Raw genomic sequence first — 21,912 nt, 5'->3', positions numbered from 1 at the left:
GCCCTCAGAATTGGGGAATGGTCATTCCTAAAACATTTAGCTAGATCGCGCAGGTGTTCGGAATCCACAACGTGCAGGAGGTGTGGCCTGTATGATGAATCCTTTGAACACATCGTCTGCTGGGCATTGCCTCATGCCGGTGGGCCATTATTGATGCCCTTACCCCTGTTAACAGTGCTCTGAATATTTGAGGGCAGATTTAAAAGCCCCTTGCGCAACTTTTCGGTCACTTTTCCCATGTTAAAAGTGACGCAAAAGTGGCGCAAGGGGCTTGTCAATCTGCCCCTTTGTTGTTTACATTTGTAGCTTTAGAAGCTAAGATACACTGCCGCCTGGGGGACCCACTCAGCCCCTTATTGTATTGCCCACTAGAGCCACCTGCTTAAAAAGCCGCATATACTCTGAATCATGGGTAATTTTAAGTATTTCTGGTAAGGCGAATTTCCGACCCTTGGGCGTGTGACGTGAATTTTCCCTGCCGATTTATTGGGCACAATTGATGGTTAATTTATACCATCTACTGATTGAACCGTGATTTACAGACTTGGTTCGTCCTCTTCGAATTGATTAAATCTCGCAAGTTGGACCTGGTTTGACAGCCATCCATTTATGACTGGCTCATTCTCTCTTTTAGCAAGCTGTGTAACGCTCTAGCAACTTCAAGTCCTGATGATGACCGTGCAGTAACTTAGCGGTCGAAACGCCGTCGACGCTTTTTGTGGCCATAATTCTTTAAGGACACATTCATTATTTTTTTGTGTGTTGTTCCTTCATATATGTAATGTCTCTTTGTTAAGCCACATGTTTGGTTTGTGATATTCTGTTTCTTTGTTTACCAACATTTTTGTCTTGAGCGCTACTGTTCTTTTTAATTCTTAAATAAATTGTACTGTTTTTTGGAAAGTTGCAATTTCTCCTTTTAAATTTTTATATAGGCTTCTTGGTTTTTCCCTTTCCCCTCCTTCTCCTATCCCCCTTCTTCCTTTCCCTGTGGATTTTAACTGTGTGAATTTGGATAATCTATCTGATCTTTTTCCTAAACCTTTTGTTCGGTATATTGAATATTTGGCGGCAGATTTACAAGCCCCTTGTGCCACTTTTGCGTCACTTTTCCCATGTTAAAAGTGACGCAAAAGTGTCCCAAGGGGCTTGTAAATCTGCCCCTTTGTTGTTTACATTTGTAGCTTTAGAAGCCAAGATACACTGCCGCCTGGGGGACCCACTCAGCCCCTTATTGTATTGCCCACTAGAGCCACCTGCTTAAAAAGCCGCATATACTCTGAATCATGGGTAATTTTAAGAAACCGCGGTGAATGTCTTGGATTGTAGGGATGCTTAGTTTTATGTGTGGTATCTATGACATTTTAATCATTGGCTGCTGTGATGTGTAACTTTTTTTACTGTTTGACTTCCATGCCCATTTATGAAATGTTATTGAATCTCTGTCGATATTTTATTTGTTGCACTTTGCACTTAGCTTTAAACAGCTGCTGGTGCACACTTTTTGTGGTGTACGTTTGTTGTTATTTTAACCCCTTGGCCGTGGCGGTAATTCCGCCGTGGCGCTAGGGGGCAGGGGGGGCCACGCGGCGCTGCCATGCTCCTGACAGAACCATTCCATCACGAGCCGCAGTGGCGCTGTGCTTGTGACGGAATGGTTCCGTCACGGCCCCGCCTGCTCAATAGAACGCGCCACGCAGGTGCGAAATCAGCACCGCGCAGGCACGGCGGCCGGGCCGTGAAGAAACCATTCCGTTACCAGCACAGCCCCACCGTGGCTCGTGACGGAATGGTTCCGTCACGAGCACGCAAGGGGTTAATGTCACTGCGTGCTGCGTGATACAAGCCACTGGTCTAGCACTTTGAAGACCGCTCCACTGGTACCTTTTACCAGGTATTTTGTACTTTTATGCGGATCTCCTTCACTCTGACCTATTGTGGCATTAGCGATAGGCTTGGATGAGAATAACAGGTTGTCCTTGGACAGCCCAATGGCGGCAGGCCATTTAAAACCTATGAAAACTTGCTGCTACCATTTTGATATTGCACTCTGCATCTTACTTGAATTAACAAGACTTTTTAATGTGGCCTGTTGTAACCTGCTTGCAACTCCTTGCAATGCTTTTGTTGCAGATGTGCACAATAGTCTCTTCGCGCCCTCACTGGTCGCAAAAGCGGTGACGTTCACTGTGCATTGCACTTAGTGTTAATTATTATTAAAAAGAGGTGGCACAATTTGTGCTGCAGGCCACAAGAGAGACACTATTGCTTACAGGCCCTGGGGACACCAGCCACCATGTACTAGGAACCTATAAGTAAGTTAACTTATGCCAATTGTGGGTGAACCAATCAGACATATACCTTTTAAGGGTTAGAGCAATAGCACTGAGGTCAGGACTCAGAGCACCTTCAGAGTCGAAAAACCAGCAGCATTCGTCCAAAACTTTGGGGTGATCATGCAAAAAGAGGCATTTCCTTACAGGCACAGAAGTGTAGCACTGCAAGAGCTTATAGATGTTGGTGTTAAAGAGATTAGAGGAGAAGTGTAGTATTCTGGGAGTATGTGAGTCCATGCAGACCTTGCCATTAAAACGAGGGGGAGTGTAATTATGTGTGTCTCTTTGTGCACAATGTTGTTAAATGGAAGTGTAGTGTTCTGTGAGGATGTTGGTGCATGTTGATGTTAAAGGGAAGAGGGATGTATCACTGTGGGAGCATTTGATGTTAAAGAGAGAAGTGTGGTATTGTGTGAATATGGTGGTGTTAAAGAAAGGTGACGTAGTATCTGTGAGCATGTTGGTGTGAAAGGGAGAAGTGCAGTATTGTGTGACCATGTTGGTGCATGCTGGCATTAAAGGGAAGAAAAAAATATAGGCTTATTTACAAGCCCACTGCGTCGCCGGTACGTCACATTTTCCTATTAAAAAAGTGACGCAACGGTGGAGCCAGGGGCTTGTAAATAAGCCCCATAGTTTGTGCGAGTATATTGGTATTAAAGGTAAGAGAAGTGTAGTTTTGAATTAGCATGTTGGCGCACAATGATGTTGAAGGAAAGATAAGAATAGTATTGTGTGACCATGTTCATGCCTATTAGTGTTAACGGCAGGAGAATTGAAGTATTATGTAGATATATTGTTGCCAGCCGCGGCCGGTAGTGGGAGTACCGGCCGGGCGGTGACGTGGGGAGGGGGAGGGGCAAGGTGGGGGCTAGTAATGTATGGAATCCAGACCTACACAGGTAAGTAAACATAAAAATAAATAAAACGAATTTCATTGCACGCACTGCATCACTAAATGCGATGCAGTGCGCGCAACGAAATTCGTTTTATTAATTTTTATGTTTACTTACCTGTTAAGGTCCGGATTCCATACATTACTAGCCCCCACCCTGCCCTCCCCCTCCCCACGTCACCGCCCGGCCGGTACTCCCACTACCGGCCGCGGCTGATTGTTGCACGTTGATGTTAAACTGAGAAATATCATATTGTGGGAATGTCTTGGTGTTGAATGGAGGAGTAGTATTATGTCAGCATACAAAAGGGAGGCTAGAGCGGTCGATCTCGAACAGGGCCAGACTGGCCATAGTGGGCACCGGGCAATCCCCCGGTGCGCCGCACGGGTGGGGGCCGGCTTTGGGGCAGTGGGGGCCGTTTTTGTTACAGGGCCGTTTTTGCAGCATAGCTGCAAAATCGGCCCTGTACCAAAATCGGCCGAAAACCGGACCCCGGCAAAGAGCTCGGCGGCACCTCCAACCCCCCGAGTGGGAAGGAGGGCCGGCCGAGCACTTTGCCAGTCTTTGTGGTTCCCAGTCCGGCCCTGATCTCGTAGGTGGGGAACCTGGTTCGAGTCTTGGCAGGGATGCTCAACATCCCATGATTCTGCCTGAAAATGATATGTCTGTCTGTAACACAACTGGTGCTCATGTAAAGTGCTCTGATACCTTCGAGTCGAGTTTGCGCTATATAAAACTCAACCAAAAAGAAATGTGTGAGTATATTGATGCATGTTGATGTTAAAGGGAGTAATGTAGGATTGTGTGAGTGTGCTGGTGCATGTTGGTGTTAAAGGGAGACATGTAATGTGGGAGCATGTTTGTGTTCAAGGAAAGAGTAATGTTTGCATCTATAGATGTTGAGAATGTAGCTCATCCCTCTTTTAGATGTCTCAGCTGAATTCCCACTGCAGATAGTGATGAATCAAGGGCAGATGCCCTTTATAGGTCTGGAAATAGACCGCTTTAGCTGTCTTGCCAGCCTCAAGTGCTCTAAAAAAGTTTATACTAAAGATTCTTAGATATATGCATAGATACAGGTGCTTTTCGTCAGTCCTTTTCGACTATTGGTCCACTTATGTGCCATTCACGTTTTGCTTCTGCCCACCACAGGATATAGCATGAGGCTATGAGACATCCCACTACATCCATTGGATGCCTTGCACTGTGAGTGAACAGCATCTGACCTGGTTATATGAACAGAGGGACTTGAAAAGAAGTGCACTGCAGCACTGTGTCCGTCCCTGTGCTGCTGGCCACTCCTGTACTTTTATATTTTTGTTGCTTGGTTTACATACTGCATATGTTTGCACAAAAAAGGAAATAGAAAAAAATAGCCAACTTGCCAAGCCAGACCTCTTGGCATTGCAGGTCTTGTTTCAAAAGGCTCTGGTAGTTTAGTGGCCACCTGGTCTGCTTTAGCTTCGTGCTCAGTGCTTTTGGATTCTATATATTATTAATGGGGTTGAGGTCCAATTCTGCAACGGTTAGAACTTTACCCTAACTCCCAAGGTTACGTTGTGTGCTCTTTTAACACGTTCTCCACATAATTTCCTTTCCTTTTCTTGCCCCTTACCCCCTCTTATTAAATTGTTGCTTCAATCTTATCTTGGTGTTGACTGGCTTTAAATGTGTTTTTCTGGATTGAGCTTGAGTTTTTATTTGAATTTTTGAGGCTTGAATAAAAATGCTTCTGCATGAATGTTGAATATTCTTCCTCTGCTTCATCAGGATTCAGAGGGAGGCAAACAAGCATTTGCAAAACCAACAGGTATTGCCTTTAGCGAAAAAATGTTTAAAACCTTTAAAATACAAACGCATGTGTGATGATGTGTGCGCACACATGCGTCATTATACATGTGTACCTACAAAATTATGTAAGCACAATTTTTTTTATTTAGCGATCTGAGATGGGCAGTAAATAACAAAATGAAAAAGAAGTACTAGCAGCATTTACTGCTTTGCCCTCCTCCCAAGAAAAACTGCCAATAGATGCCGGTGTGTAGGGCACTGGAAGAGCGAGTGGGAAGAACTATGGGGAGGTCAGACAGAGGAGAACAGAAGCACCAGAGTGAGAGGAATACAGGGTGGGTGAGAGGCACATTAACATAAAAGCAGCACAGAATATAACAGGTGTATTTGTAAAGTGCACAATTACCCGAAGGGGTCCTGGTTACCCAACGGTACTCATTTTATTGACCTCAAATGGATGATAGGCTGAGTGGACCTGCTGGGATTTGAACCTGTGACCATGGAGTTGAACACAGGCCCCTGCAGTGGCTGCTTTAGTCCACTGAGCCACCAGACCCAGCTAATATTGGGGAGATATAGAGTTTACTGGGGAAGCTTACAAAAGAGAGCTTGCAACACGGGGCGGCCAGCAACATGAAGCCCAGGGGCAGTATTTGACAAAGGGGAAAAATAACACGAGAAAGGGAGCTGAAAAACACATGCACTCTCATGGGGTGCTTAAGTAAAAAGAAAAATATATTCCCTAAAAGTGAGTAGTGGAAGGATAGAAGCCAATCAATCAGAGAGCTGGTAAAGATGCTCTTCTCCAGAGGAGGGACACACACTAGATGCTGGGACAAGGTAAGCCATCAGATAAGAAGCAAGCAAAGGAGAGCAACGAGAAAGCCAATCAATAGTAAGCAGTAGGTGGGCGGTAAGCACTGTACGTTTTTGGTGAGCCCACACTAGGTCTTTTGCAACCAAACAGCTTGCACTGTCTGGTAGGCTCAACCTAAAAAAGAATACCTTCAGAGCTAGATGAATGGTTTGCTCCATTCAGATTATCAATGGCAAGAAAAGTTAGCATTATTAATAGTCTTATGGAGTTGAACATATTCCTTCTCCCACCAACAAGGTATTTTATAATAACGCTATATAATCCCATCCCAGCAATATTTTAATTCATCATAATCTGTCTTTCATAGCCTCCTTTGCCCTAGCCTAATGTCCACTTCCTCTATTTTTAACCCTATCTGTTTCTCTTTTACACTGTATTTTGCTTTGTCCATTATGTATGAAAACTTTCTTGAAGAGGTGTCTCAGGGCATCCAGTGTAAGACGACGCATCTGTGATGATTTGTGACTCCTTCCTCCTTCAGTGTGGTTATCTGGGCACGTAGCGCTGAGCTATATCTTCCTGTAACAATTTAGTTTTCATAACTTACCTCTCTCAGGTACGTCAGCTACACCCGGCTGGGAATGTAGGTCCACTGAATACAGTTACCCTAAGATAGAACTCCAATCCCAGCCTTCAAGGCCTCTGAAGTTGTGTTTCTCCATGCTCCATCATCTAGCAAACCAGAGAAGAAACCAAGACTTGGAGAAAGTGTCAACTCAGTCATTCTGCCTGGCAGTATCTTTCCCCATCCATTGGGTCAAAATGCAAAGATTTCAAAGGAGGAGTTAATGCTGCTTGAGAGAAGCACCCGGGCGGAGCACATGATGTCATGGACAAGGTGCATCTGTAAATCAATAAAGCTGTCATGCTTGTATGAGAATTCTTTGAATAGCCATCTTCTCAAATTCTACCACAAGAAGATTTTTCTAAAGTGACAAGTTCATTTTCCAGGCATGAAGGTGGCAGTCTGCCTTTCTTGAGACCACCAGCTCAATGAAACATTTATCAATAAAGGATAAAGGGCCATTGCTCTTGACTGCCTATTCTTCCCTCTACTGCATCCTTCAAGTTCTAAATGAATGAACAGTCGCTATCTTGTTCTGTTCTGTTATGTGTATTTGTTGAGCACACTGTCACCTGCAAGGGTATTCTGGCTCCTGGCAGATGGTGTGGTCTTGCCTTGTCTGGGGAGGGTGGTTAGTTGAATATCTAGATCTTCAGCTTCTTGTGCAATTCAAGAAGGGAGGAGGAGGCTCGGATATGCAGTGGGAGGTTTTTGCATGATTTTGGGGCCTGCCCTCCGGTTTTGTCTCTATGTATGTGTGGAATGTGTGTGAGTTGGATTTCTGCAGTGCCGAGGTGTCTTGTAGATTGGTGGAAGGAGATGTAACTGTTCAAGTAGTATAGGTCCATAGGTTGTGTAAAGCTTTGAACGTGTGAGTGAGGAGTTTGAACTGGGTTTGTTTGTGAGTTAGTAGAGCTTCCTGAGGTGTGGTGGATGGGAGTTCTGCAAGGAAGTCTGAGGATGACCCTGGCTGTTGAGTTCTGGATGGTTTGTAGTGTATTATGGTGAGGTGCTTGGTGTTACCAGCACAGAGGGCGTTCCCGTTGCCCATCTTTCTGGTGATGAGGACATGGATGATGTTTTTTTCTGGTGTTGCTTGAGAGCTATTTGAAGATCTTCTTTAGCATCTTCAGGGTGTGGAAGCACAGTGCAGTGATAGTGTTAACTTGTGTGATCATGTCCTGTTTGCTGTTCTTCGCATGAGTGCTGGGTGTGGGTATGAGTTGGCATCACATGGTGAGGTGTTCTTGCAGAGATTACAACTTTTGTATTGCCACTGTTGAGTTTGAGACAATTGGCTTTCATCCAGTTTGCAATTTCAGTCATGCAGGCAGTAAACTTCTTTCTTGTGTTAGGGGTCTTGCTTGTCTGAGAGGGTGAACACGAGTAGCATGTTGTTGGCGTAGGAGACGATGTTGATGTTGTGTGCCTGGATGACGTTGGCCAGAGGGATCATATCTGCATTAAAGAGGGTGGGGCTGAGGAATGAACCTTGAGGCACTCCAAAGATGAGTTTGCCACCTTCCAAGCAGTAAGGTGACTGTCGATGGCTTGAAATCTATCCCTTAGAATGGACCAGATCCAGCAGAGAGCAGGTCCTTGGATACCAATTTTTTATAGGCATCTGATGAGGATGGGGTGTGAGACTGTGTCAAATTCTGCAGAGATGTCCAGGAGGATGAGGGATGCCGTATCGCCTCTCTCTAGGATCAGGCAGATGTCATCTGTGGTGGATATGATCACTGTTTTTGTACTGTGGGTGGACCTGAAGACAGATTGCGTGGTGTTGAGGAGCCAGTGCTAGCTGAGGTGATTGGTGAGGCATCAGTTGATGAGCTTCCCTATGACCTTGGAAGGCAGAAGGGCGATAGGTATGTAGTTGGGAACCATGGCTGGGTCAGCGGATGGTTTAATGAGCAGGGTATCTTGGCTCATCGTCCTCTTGTGGTGCAATTGCTTGCAGTGACATTTTGTGAGCCTAAATTCCTCTGTGTACAAGCTGGCATGTGGTCGGGCTCTTGGCACTGGGTTGCGCTTGAGCTGGGCCAGGGTATTGGTGTATGTATAAATCTAGCTGTTGAAGTTCTTGATGGCATTTTGCAAGCTGTTAGTGTGCTTGGGCCAGTGCATGGAGAGGGAGGCAGCCCAGTCCTCTTCTGCGATTTTTTCAGCTGTGGCAGGTGGGTCTGGTGGTGGTAGTTCTGTTGTGATATTGGCTTGCGGAAGGTGAAACTAAGTGTTACAGGTCTCTTCAGGTCATCAGTGATGGCTTGTCGACTGTGATGTTACAGAGGAGGTGGAAATTGGTTTCAGTAGGTATCCAGCGGCATGGGTGGGTCCAGTATCGTGCTGGGTGAGTTCGAGGTTTTCTAAAAGGACTATAGAGTTTGGATCATTGCAGTCTTTCAGGTGAAGGGTCAGATCTCTGAGGAGAAAGAAGGTGCCGGAATCAATGACGAGTGGAGCAACGAAGTTTGTGATGCCACTGGAGAAGTTGATGCGTGGTCCTGGAGGTGTTTATGTGAGGGTTCCACCCAGGGAGAAGATGGCAGTGATACGTAGCTTGAATATGAGATGTTCCATGTGGCTGGTGGAGGTGTCCAAGGACTCCGCCTCTAGGTTTGTGCTGACAGTTTTGCCTGGTGATCTTGTAGCTGGCAAGGATGGCTGTAGTGATGGCTGGTGCCGAGGTTGGGTTCAGCCATGTTTCAGTGAGGAAGAGCAGGTCTGGAGCGTGATCGTGCTGCAGGTCCCATACCGCCATGGTTTGTTTGGTGAGCGAGAGGGTGTTGAGGATCATGCATGCAATTGTGGCATGCTGTGTGGTTGGTATATGTGGCTGATATGTGTGAGCGTGATCAAGTCAGGTACTAAGTGCTTTTGGTGTGGGGTGATGGGCGTAGTATGTGAGAGACTGCATGAGAACTTGCAGGAGGCCCATGTGAACACTCAATCTTTGTTGTGTGGTGCAGCAGCAGTGTGGCACGAGGCACCCAGGTTTGAGAGCATGTGGGAACATGGAGGGTAAAGATTGGTGGGAAGAGGGCCAAGGGAATAGGCGCTAGGCATGGCTCAAGTGCGGAGGGGAGTGGAAGGCACAGAAAGGCTTTCATTTGGCATGTCAGCAGCACGCCAGCTCCACACGCGCTTTGGCCACCATAAGTAGGTCCTAAGAGGGGTAAAGAGGGTTGGGGCACCAGGGACTGTGGGTTGGAGAGGTGTGGTAGGCAGGAAGCAAGAAGGCGGAGAGCTTGTAAGAAGCTTCAAAGAATCTCTCCTATCTTTAGAGGCTTCCTTTGGGCGGGTTTTCCCTTGCACGCAGGTCCTTTTTGGCTCCCACTAGTGGAAGGACACTGGCTGCAAACAGGAAGCTGTAATAGGTCCATGCTCCACAGCAGGACCAGAAGCCCAGGGACAAAAGCAGAAGGAGAGGGAGCAGCTGGGAGGCATCAGGAGATGTGACAAATCAGAAGCATGGAAACGAGAGTGACATGGAAGCCAACCAATGTTAAGTATTGGTAAGTGATGGGCGGGCTCTAAGCCTGTTTTTAAGTTGTTTTTATTTATTAACAATAGATTTAACTGAGAGCGCATGTGCGCTGCTCCGGTGAAAACTGAAAAGCAGGTTGCAGTATTTGCTAAAGTACAGTTTCTCCAAGAGGCAATGCACCAACGAGAACAAAACCACAGTTAACCTCCCCCAGGGCGCCATTTATTCCTGTACTAGAACTTCCGCGTGCATGGCTCGTGTTCTGTTTCTAGAATGGCCCTCCTGCAGGCAATACTGGACATAATTCACAATTTGTCAACAGCGAGGAGGCTCATGGGATGCGTTAATGGTCCCCACGCCTCACTTATGTTGTTGTGTCTCGCTGAACGAGTGTGCGTCTGGGCGTTTTCAGCTTTTTCTGCATTGGATTGTACAGATACGAGGACAGGACCAGTTTTTACCCTCTCTGCCCTCACTCCAAGGGGTGTGATAATATCTTCTCCACTAGCACCGTAATTAGGCTGAAGCTGATCATCAAATAAACAGAGTTTTAGTAAAATCCTGAGATCTTTACGTGGAAAGTTGAGGGAGGGCTAGAAACCAAAACCCCACCCCACAAAGATCCATTGTCCCATCCTAAACTATGGGTGACGCCAGCAAGAAGGTTTAAGGACGTGCAGAGGAAGGCATCTCATCTGTTTAGCTCACGGGTACTCATAGTACGGCCCGCGGGCCGACAGCGGCCCGGCAGGCCTTCCGTGGCGGCCCGCGGACCATGAGACATCGTACCCGTGTTTTAAAAAAAAAAAATGTTTAAAGAGTGTCTGCAAACACTGCCGGTTGCAGAGACACTCTGCTGCTCTGTGGGGGCCGGGCGATTCATTCCAGGAGGCCAGAGTGGAGCTGCAGGGGCGCTAAGAGGAGGTGAAAGACAGCAAAGCCCCATTCACATGCAAATTGTCTTTTTAAAGACCTGTGAAGTGCTCAGGTGGGGCTCTGTGTCTGTGCGCGCTGGGGAAGCTGGCTGGGGAAGCTGTCTCAGCCCGGTGACAGACAGGTGTGCGAGGCGCCCCTTAAGCAGGGCGTCCAGTCTATATGTATAGCATTGCAGTAGGTATATTGGGGAGGAGGGGGTCTTTTCTTTTAATAATGGGGCTCAACTCTTTTTCTTTGCCCAGGGGGTATATGGCTTTGAGGTTACAAAAGGATGCTAGCGCCTTGAAGCATCCCATCTTCTAGTCCAGCGCACTTTTTGTCAAACTTGGTTTTTTCAGGTGTGACACTCCAGTTGGTTGCGTTGAAGTTCACGAAGACTGCATTTCCAGAATGCATCTGTTTGATGATTGAGAGCTCGTGCTCATCCTTGTGTTCATGATGTCACGGAGAGGTTATTCGTACACATGACTCAGCCCGGCATTATAGGGAATGTCACACCGTTTATGCTCGCGCCAGGACCGTTGTTAGCTGGATGGATACTACGTTTGTTAGCAGAATATTCTATGGGTGTTCTTGTTTGTGATGTTTTGTGCTCCGACCTCATTTTGATGATACTTTTAGCGTTTTACTATAGCTCTTGCATACCCCTCACATGTCCTCGGATCGCTTTATTGGTGCTCAAATAGTTTGCGTGTTTTACAGTCTATTGTATGTGAGAATTATTTTGAGTATTTATGAAGTATTTTGGTGTTGTGTGGGGTTTGGAGATGTACGCAATCAGGGGAGTGGGAGACGCTTTATTTCTAAGGGGTGGTGGGGGGCACAGACTGCCTTGGAGATAACCGTGCCAGGGCTCTGGTTTGATTCTAAGAACCAAAGCCGAGTCGTCAAACGATGTAAAGTAAGTCATGTAACAATTCTCATGAAAAAATATGATAAAAACGTAAAAATGGAGCAAATGTACTTTCAACATTTCTGTGCCGTCATTTAAAAAAAAAAAATGAGAATACCCCCCCAAGGACTATTGCCACTAGTTATCCAAAATGTGTCACATTGTCATGCTTTCTGTTTAAATAGCTTATATTGTCATTAAATGCGAAACTCGACTACTTAATATTAACTGTGTAATAGTGAGATCTTGTACTGATGTAACTTCTAACGCAACGATCCTAAATGTAAAGCGCTCTGATACCCTTTTGGGTCAAGTTTGCGCTATATAAAACTTTATAAAATAAAAAAGAGGGAAGTAGAGGGACAGAGACAGAGGGAGAGGGATGGAAAGGGAGATCGAGAAAGGGAGACAGACAGAGGGAGGATGGCGACAGAGGGAGACGGAGTGAGGGAGACGGAGTGAGGGAAGGGGAGTGAGGGAAGGGAGTGAGAGAAGGGGGTGAGGGAGGAAGGGGAGTGAGGGAGGGGAAGTGAGGGAAGGGAGTGAGGGAAGGGGAGGGAGGGAGGGAGGGAGGGAGAGAGGGAAGGGGAGCGAGGGAGGGGAGTGAGGGAGGGGGTGAGGGAAGGGGAGGGAGGGAGTGAGGGAAGGGGAGGGAGGGAGTGAGGGAAGGGGAGTGAGGGGAGGGTAGGGGAGGGAAGGGAGTGAGGTAAGGGGGTGAGGGAGGAAGGGGGGTGAGGGAGGGGAAGTGAGGGAAGGGAGTGAGGGAAGGGGAGTGAGGGAGGGAGGGAGAGAGGGAAGGGGAGGGAGGGAAGGGGAGTGAGGGAGGGGGTGAGGGAAGGAGAGAGGGGAAGGGGAGTGAGGGAAGGGAGTGAGGGAGGGGGTGAGGGAAGGGGGGTGAGGGTGAGGGAAGGAGAGTGAGGGGAGGGGAGGTGAGTGAGGGAGGGAGGGTGAGAGGGAAGGGGAGTGAGGGAGGGAGAGGGGGAAGGGGAGTGAGGGTGAGGGAAGGGGAGTGAGGGTGAGGGAAGGAGAGTGAGGGTGAGGGAAGGAGAGTGAGGGTGAGGGAGGGAAGGAGAGGAAAGGAGAGGGAAGTAGAGGGAAGGAGAGGGAGGGAAAGGGAGGGAAAGGGAGGGAGAAGGAAGGAGAGGGAGGGAGAGCGAAGGTCAGGGAAGGAGAGAGGGAGTGAGACAGAGTGAGTGAGACAGAGGAAGACAGGGAGGGAGGTAGTGGGGAAGGGGAGTGAGGGACGGGAGTGAGGGAGGGGGTGAGGGAAGGGGAGGGAGGGAGTGAGGGAAGGGGAGGGAGGGAGTGAGGGAAGGGGAGTGAGGGGAGGGTAGGGGAGGGAAGGGAGTGAGGGAAGGGGGTGAGGGAGGAAGGGGGGTGAGGGAGGGGAAGTGAGGGAAGGGAGTGAGGGAAGGGGAGTGAGGGAGGGAGGGAGAGAGGGAAGGGGAGGGAGGGAAGGGGAGTGAGGGAGGGGGTGAGGGAAGGAGAGAGGGGAAGGGGAGTGAGGGAAGGGAGTGAGGGAGGGGGTGAGGGAAGGGGGGTGAGGGTGAGGGAAGGAGAGTGAGGGGAGGGGAGGTGAGTGAGGGAGGAGGGTGAGAGGGAAGGGGAGTGAGGGAGGGAGAGGGGGAAGGGGAGTGAGGGTGAGGGAAGGGGAGTGAGGGTGAGGGAAGGAGAGTGAGGGTGAGGGAAGGAGAGTGAGGGTGAGGGAGGGAAGGAGAGGAAAGGAGAGGGAAGGAGAGGGAAGGAGAGGGAGGGAAAGGGAGGGAAAGGGAGGGAGAAGGAAGGAGAGGGAGGGAGAGCGAAGGTCAGGGAAGGAGAGAGGGAGTGAGACAGAGTGAGTGAGACAGAGGAAGACAGGGAGGGAGAGAGAGGGAGATAGAGGGAGGCAGATATATATATATATATATATATATATATATATATATATATATATATATATATATATATATATATATATATATATATATATATATATATATATATATATATATATATATATATATATATATATATATATATATATACCGGGTCTGGTAGCTCAGTGGACGAAGGCGTCTGCTGCAGGGACCTGTGCTCAACCTCATGGTCACAGTTTTTTTTCTTCTAGCCCTGCCCCCTTCCCCACTGACCCCGCCCCCACCGGTGCGGCCCTCAGACACAAACCACACAGTAAATTTGGCCCCATAGAGAAAGTTTGTGAGTACCCATGGTTTAGCTCCTGCATTTATCTTTTTGATTGATTTTGCAAGAAAATAATAGAAATCTTCACCGTAAGTACAAAAAGTAATAATTTTTTAATTGACGTGTGCAACAATGGGTTACAAGCATACGTGTTTATTTTTTAAAGCTGCATGTGTTATCACTGATGAGATTTTAGATATGTTGGACACAACTTGCACAAGCTTCATTGGGTGACCAACAGCAGTGTACGTGGCAGACGATTTATTAAAGTAAGTTAAAAAATCAGCAGGATGAGGTATGCGCACACCTCATCCTATCAGCACCTAGAGCAGCTGGATCCCATGAGAAAGGTTGTGCCATTGCCACCAGGTTGGTGTCCCCAGACTGTACAGCATTCTGCAGAAGTGGGTGCAGATCAGCAGATTCCAGTCTAAACCTCAAGGGCATTGTACCAGGATATTATCTGACTTAAGTACTGTGGGGCAGATTTATGAGGCTCTTGCGCCTCCTTGCGCCGCAATTGCGTCACGTAATGTCACGCATCGGCGGCGCAAACAATGCGCCCTATTCACATCTAGGAGATGCGTCACATTGGAAACCCCTGCGCCATAAGGAGGTGTTCCTGCGCAGGGGGGGGGCATTCCTGAGCAGGAACGCCTCCTAAAAGTGGCTGAGTGAAACCTATGAGATTTCACTCAGCCACTTTCTACGTCAATTCCTTACGCCTGCTTGAAGCAGACGTAAGGGTGACGCACCATACATTGAAGAGGTGGCCCCTGTGCATTGCAGGAGTCATGTCGCACTTGCGACATGACTCCTGCAATGCGCCGCCCGTGCGCCAAGAGATGTGTCACGCATCTTCACTGCCTTGCACCATGGTGTGCCGCATTGTAAATGCGGCGCACCATGGGTGACGGAGCAGTGGCGCACTGTGGCGCACATTAACTGGCGCATCCCTGGGGATGCGCCAGTTAACATAAATCTGCCCCTGTGTCCTTAATGTCTGCTACAAAAAATATCTCCCAACTGGAGTTAAACATAGAAAATCTACACCTGCTGGTTTGATATTTTGTAAATTATATGTAGAACAAGATATTTATGTAAACAATATTCTGACATACTCCCACATCAAACAAGAGGGGCGGGAAGGTGATTACTGCTTGGGAGCTGTATGAAATGCTGTTTATAGTTGTTTTTTGGGAGGACTGGTAGTTGGTGGCATGGTGCGGGTTGGTTGGCCTGAGAGCAAGATCTGGTATTTAGCTGTAGGATTGTTGTGTGTATGAAGAGTGTCTTCCTTAGAGAAGAGCTAGGGACTTTGAAAGAGTGCTTCTTCAGGTCAGATAGCATCACAGTAGATATTCTGCTTGTGATGAGTTTATTGGCTGGACTTTTTGTGGCTAGCTATGTTTAAATTCTGGTTTGTATGACTGTGTGTGGTGCACGTGTATTTTAATGGGTTTTAGGAGCTGGCGTGTACCACTGGGGTCCGTGCACCTACCCGTGATGTGGTTCCAGTGCTACTGCTAGGCCATCATCATTGTATCTGCAACTTGGACCAGCAGCAGGACATGAGGTCAGATTCTCTTGCTCGCAGGACAACGAGGTACAGAAGTAAAGTCAGGAGTGTTTGATAGCCCAGGTGATGGGCTTGATGTGGATTTGAAGTGGTTTGTGGTGGAGTGGAGAAAAAGGGGATTTAAGTTTGTTCCATAATTTCAGAGTTTCAGAACATGTGCATTTGACATTTTTGATGTTGTGTGAAAGAAGGTTGGAAGTCATAGAGAATTTCCGGGTGTTTTGTATGTCTGCTGTTCATTCCTGGTATGTTGTAGGAATTGAAGAATTTGGCAGAGAAGGATTTCATTGGTGGATTGGTCTTACAACTGAGCATCTTGTATAGCAGCAGCAGCTTGGACTCAGGACGGAAGTTGTTGCTTTCGTACCATGCCAGTAGTCTATCCTCAATTTTTACCACTTTACCAATTTTTCTTTTAAACACTGTCACCCATTTCTTCCAACCACAAATTAAAGTTTTTTTTGTCAAATCCTAAAGTGAAATAAATCTACAGAAGATTGAACTTTAAACCTACAAGGCACACTTAGCTGACGCCAGTACGAACAAGTGAAGGAGAGAGGAGTGGGATGGTGGGCAGCCCTACATTAGCACCAATGAATATGTGAATGAATAGATCTCTAAATTTGTTTATTGATTTAATATGATATTCTGGCATAAAGACATATGTGGAAAAGAACAGAATAGATCTTTGTATTTACAAAACAGGCACTAACATGCAAATTGCTACTATGCGCAGGCTGACTCGCACATTTCACATACATAGGGAGTTTTTTTCTGAGAAGCAAATCTATAATCCAGCTCCTTAGACAGAAAAGCTGTCTCTGGTTCTCAGTTTTGTAGTGGTGGTAAGGACTGTCAGCAGATGGGTGATGTTTGACTGGCGATGACTGCCAACCCCTTACTCAAATCATCGACAGCCAAGTAAAGTAACTCATTTCTCACATAGTGAGGGTACATTTAGATCTGCAACAAAAAAAACTGCAGGGAATTCTGAGATCCGGAGTCACAGCCACAGGTTATTTCCATTCAGATGTGAACAGTTAGAGAGCTCTAAACAGGACATTCAAGGCAGACTACCCAGCAGAACTAGTTGACCGCCCGAAAAGGACTATGGGGCATATTACCAAGGGTGGCGATAGGCAATAATTCTATCGGTCTATTAGCAAGCTGTCGCTAACTGATGTTAGCGACAACTTTTAGGCGATAGCGAGCGGTTTGGGGCCCAACTTTGCATGTCAGCGATATTTATCGCTAATGACATGCAAAGTGGGCGTACCCAACCTGTTAGCGACTGAAATCAGTCGCTAACGTCGCTATCGCCTATTAGCAAGGCAGGCGTAGCGATGGAAATATTCCCGCTATCGCCAAAAACCAACGCCTGCTCAGACCAGTTCTTAGCCATGTTATCCAATGGGAGGTGGATAACATGGCTAAGAGCATTTAGTCACTAATGCGTGAAAATCGCTGTATTCTCAGCGATATTCACACATTTCGCCTGATTTTTATCGCTATTGAGATAAACCTTGCTAATAGCAAGTTATCTCAGCGATAAAAAACGGTGATGCGCGGCAATAAAAATATTGCCGCTAACCCTACTTAGCGATAAATATGGCTATTTGTTGGTAATATGCCCCTATGCTTGTTTGCTTTCACATTCCTATTGCAGGTTTTTCCGACTGTAGAAGAAGCAAGTATTACTGAGTTTCCAAGAGATAAGGCAAGCAAGGGTGTTTCATTGCCAGCGTTATGTAGAAGGATCTCATGGTAGCGACAGCAAGGTAAATGTAGCTTGCTTCGATGCTACCAACCTGGTGCTTTAACCCATTGACGATGCTCACCATCGTTGAACTGTAGTTTTTCGAAACGCTGGTTGCCCCACAGTCTAGATCTGAGGTAAAACTAATTCTAGTCAACTTTGGTTGCTGGTTGTATCAGCAAAACCTGGACACATCTTAAAGCTTTGGAAAGGTCACCCGAGAAGAGTCAAAACCAGCAGCTAGAAAGAGAATGTCAGCTCTGCTGATCAAGCATTGCACCCTAGCTAGGCAGGGTTTCCCACCACAAGCCCTTCAGTACAGTGTAGAAATTACAGAAATTAAGTATTCCGAAAGTGTGACGAGAGCTAGACAAGAGCGTTCCTTGTGCTGTAGTTGGGTGTCTTCAATACCTCCATCTCATTAGCGTGATGATGTTTTGAGGTGACCACAGAGACTTTACTAATGGATGCACAGTCTTCTCCCAGGGGAAGCTCTCATTAGAAAGCTAGCGAGCCTTGGAACCCACTGGGAGGTGTGTGTTTTGAGCTGGAGCGCACATTGGTCTCCAGTTTTCGTTAGAAGTGCGTGCGTTGGGAAAGCTGCGGCACATTTGCAGTCCTCATTAGGAAGGTACCAGACATCTTTTAAAGTCTTGGATGATCATATTGAAGATGCTGATTAGGACTAATGGGACATTCACGAGGAGACCAAGAGCCTCGGGGATGCTGGGGAGGAAGTGGCGTGTACGGCTGATCATTAGGGAAAGAATCAAAGTTCCTCTTGTTCGAATTTTGTTAAGTTTGTAGGCGATCCTCCCGCGAGATCACGAGCAGAGGAAAGATCACATGTGCTAAAAACATTGTCTATGACTGCAAATTGCTTTGTCACATTTTCAATATTTTTCTTTCCTGGGACATTTTCATGGGTGTGGGAATGGAGGGAATGGTGGGGTGGGATGGGGTGGATTTATTCCACTCGTTTCGCAGTTTTTGGGTGTGGGGCACAGGGCACTGAATACAGCTAGCATGCACTGTTTCTCTTTTGCCTGAACGGTGTAACAAACACACTAGACCTCCCTGGCAGTTTAGTATGAATGTGGCTATACTGCTCAGAAGCACGCCAGGAGAGAGCCGAGCTGCCACAATTAGTGTGAAGTAAGCATGTAGAGAGCCTAGAACATAAGAACACCCTTGTTTTCCACCATTTGAGAAACAGCAGAACATTCAAAAAGCATTTAATTGAATCAAATAATGATTTAGGGCATCAATTCATAACCTGGGGTCCTTGGACCACTGGGGTTCACCGATATCTACTCAAGAAGTCTGTGGCAGTTTGGGAAATGAAATAATGCTACTTCTGTAAATGTGAAGGGATTTCAAATTGGAGGCTACAAATTAAGTGAGTGTTCTTATATCTTGATTCGTAGGAGCAGCCCAAGTACAGCAAACATAATGTAGTATTGACATTTGGTGACCTCAGTTGAAGCACTAGTATGCGCCCAAAAACAGAGACCATACAATAAGAGCTAAGAGACAAAATGCTATAGTCCAGCATATCATTTAATTTACTAAAAATGTATCACATTTTCAAAAGATCCTATGTTCCCCATAAAATTGGGATTAAAAAAAAAAATTGGTAGTGAATAAAATAAAATATTTCATCATGTTTGTATTTATTTGAAGTGTAGTCGTTTTTGATTTTTGTATATTGTTTTTGTGGTACAATAAGAAATTACTTAGGCCAAGGTCACGTTTTCCAGTGGTGATTCAGTGGGGGTTCACATAAGTCAAAAGATTAGGTACCACTCATTTAAGGAACAATTAATTGGGCTTTCCTTTCCACAATTCTGCTAATCTGAACAGAGCAGCTGTTACCTTTATTTTGAATAAATAAGCAGTAGGAAATTAAACTTTCACCAAAGATACACTTTGGATATTAAAACATCTTGGGCCCGATTCACAGAACTAATTTAAGACAAAATCCTAAACTTACTACTTTTGATATTCACAGAAGTTAGGATTTTGTCTTAAGTCTGTTTTAAGAAAAACTTACGACAAAATCCTAACTTCTGTGAATACCAAAAGTAGTAAGTTTAGGATTTTGTCTTAAGTTAGTTCTGTGAATCGGCCCCCTTATGAGCTGCTACATACATTTTTGTGATTCAATCCAGTGTGTTATTCCCATCTAACATGACAACTTTTACTAACCAAATAGCACAAAAAAGAATATTTGGAGCTAACAGAAGTAGCTCATGTTAAGTGTATGTTTTCTACTAAAATATGCAGACACCTTTGAAGAAATGTTGGAATTTCGCTGCTTTTGAACTGCTGTATGTTTTGCAGAACTGGGAAGCCCTTAGAAAGTGTAACGTCCACAATTCATGCCACGCATCTATACGTTTACAAAAAGTTCACAACTTTAATAGGGAAAGCAGAAAGTGGTGGATTAGTATTTTAAATTCCTTGGGCAAATTGACTGGAATACATAACATGCATTTGCTTTGGAGTAAACAGAAGAACTCAAAGGCTAGGCTAAAATCCCAGCTTCCACGTTTAATCAAAATGTGTTATCCTGGGGGAATTACTTTATGCATGTTTATTCCCTCACCAGCCTAAATATTTACGAGTGCCTTCAAGCATTCCAATTGGAAACCACAGAATGTATTCAGTCCTATTGAGCCAATGCAAAGTTTTGTCTTGTATTTGTGAGCAATTAGTTATTCCAATTTGTCGTATGGCTTACACTTTCTCAGTAAAAACTGTGCGTTAATTGGACAACATAAACTTCAAAACTGTGTGAGACTGATTCTGAGACACCGTCACGCTATGTTGGCCTAAATCCTGCTAGCTCACAGTGCACCATCTATACCCCAAATCTGTTGAGGTGACAACTGGAATGTGCAACCTCAGAATATGACAACCTGATTCCCCAAGGAAATCATGGTAACAGATCTAGAACCTTTTTGTCTGGTTACTCATGCATACCCAAAAAGATACACAAGAAATACACTGTAGGAGAGTAAGGTTTGCTTTCCTATGGTCACCCCACTTTTTGCTTTTTGCTTCACTGGTTTTCGACTTTAATGTGGCTGTGGGCCTGCTAATCAGACCCACAGCCCTGCTGTTCTCTCTCTAAATTCACATCATGTACTTTAGGTACATCACCAATTGGGAAATGGGTCACTCTTATGAGTCCCTGTACAGTGTACCATAGGTACCCAGGGCATAGGTGCACCCAAGGCCTACCAGGGGCTGCAGCATATCTTTTGCCACCCCTGGCTGGCCATCCAAACTGACACAACTGACTGATCACTCAGCTGGGGCAAGGTCGTGTAATCACCCCTTGCTTAGATATAGTATTCCTATATCTAACCTCATATCTAGACACATATACACCTATAAGTCACTCCTATGGCAGGCCTTAACAATCCTGGAGGCAGAGTGCTTGGTTTTATGTGAGATGAGGCTCTAGCATGAGCTGAGCCTGTCTGCAGCTTTCGGAACCATGTCCTTATAGCTGTTCTAGGATATAGCCATACCATATACTCTTAAGTGCATTATAATCCTCGCGGTTGAATGCTAACTTTGGTTGGGCTTTATCAAAACATGTCGTGTAAGGTGTCATACGCTTTGGAATACTACCCCCTCGCCAGTTCTGGTGATGGGGTAGCATTCCACCCTTCTAGAGGGAGAAGACATGTTGTCCCTACTAATCCCGGTTAAAGTTAACCAGAGCCTCAGCATCACAAAATGGATGCTGCTGCCACAGACACAAGTCTGACCTCCTGCTGCTGGGAGTCCTTCCAGCGAGGGAGGCTTGGATAATAGGTTTCCTGTCTTGGGAGGTGCTAGCACCACCCCAGACAGGCCATAGTGTATTGGGGCGGGGAGGACTGAATGAAATGAGACACTGCCTGGGTCACACAAGGTGTCCCATGCATACTCCGGTTCAAACCGGTGCTGGGGCACTCCAGCCACAGCTCTGGCGCGAAACTGGACAAAGGGAAAGGGGTGTAACCACCCCCTTCCCTGGTCCCACCCATAGGAGGGACCTAGCAGGTAATCCAGCCCCTAAATTTGGTATATAGGTAGGAGCTGAGTCCCCAAACTTTAGATTCTATCCTGACTGAAACTTGAAATGAAACTCTGGACCTTCGACGTTCTACCTGAAGATAGAAGACTGAAGAATCTCCCTTGTGGTCAAGTAGTGACCACCCTGTGTAAGCAGGCACCATCAAGCGATCAACGGTTTGCTTTGTTAATGCTCCTGCCGGAGCCCGAGCACAGAGCCGGACAAGACCCAGACTTCCAGACTTCCTTCAGCCCGATCCACAGCCACAGCAAAGCTGAGACCCATGGAGGTGACGCAAGTCGTGGGACCGGCCATCTTGGAAAGCCAGCAAATTGCTTTCCGTGCAAGGCACCCTCGAAGTTGTGCATTGGGGATTGAGAAGCCCCAGCCCCGAGCACCATCTGCACCGAAGATCAGCCCTCCACACTCCACGAGTTCTGCATGAGGGCATTCTGTATTTTTCCGCTCGACGCGTCTGTCCTGTCACTTGCCCATTGGCTAGTGGCCTCTGTGACAACGAACCTACAAATTTACACCACTG

Source organism: Lissotriton helveticus, chromosome 9 (genome assembly GCF_964261635.1).
Source record: "Lissotriton helveticus chromosome 9, aLisHel1.1, whole genome shotgun sequence".
In the NCBI taxonomy this organism is placed as follows: domain Eukaryota; kingdom Metazoa; phylum Chordata; class Amphibia; order Caudata; family Salamandridae; genus Lissotriton; species Lissotriton helveticus.
Note: the sequence above shows the minus strand (reverse complement) of the source record.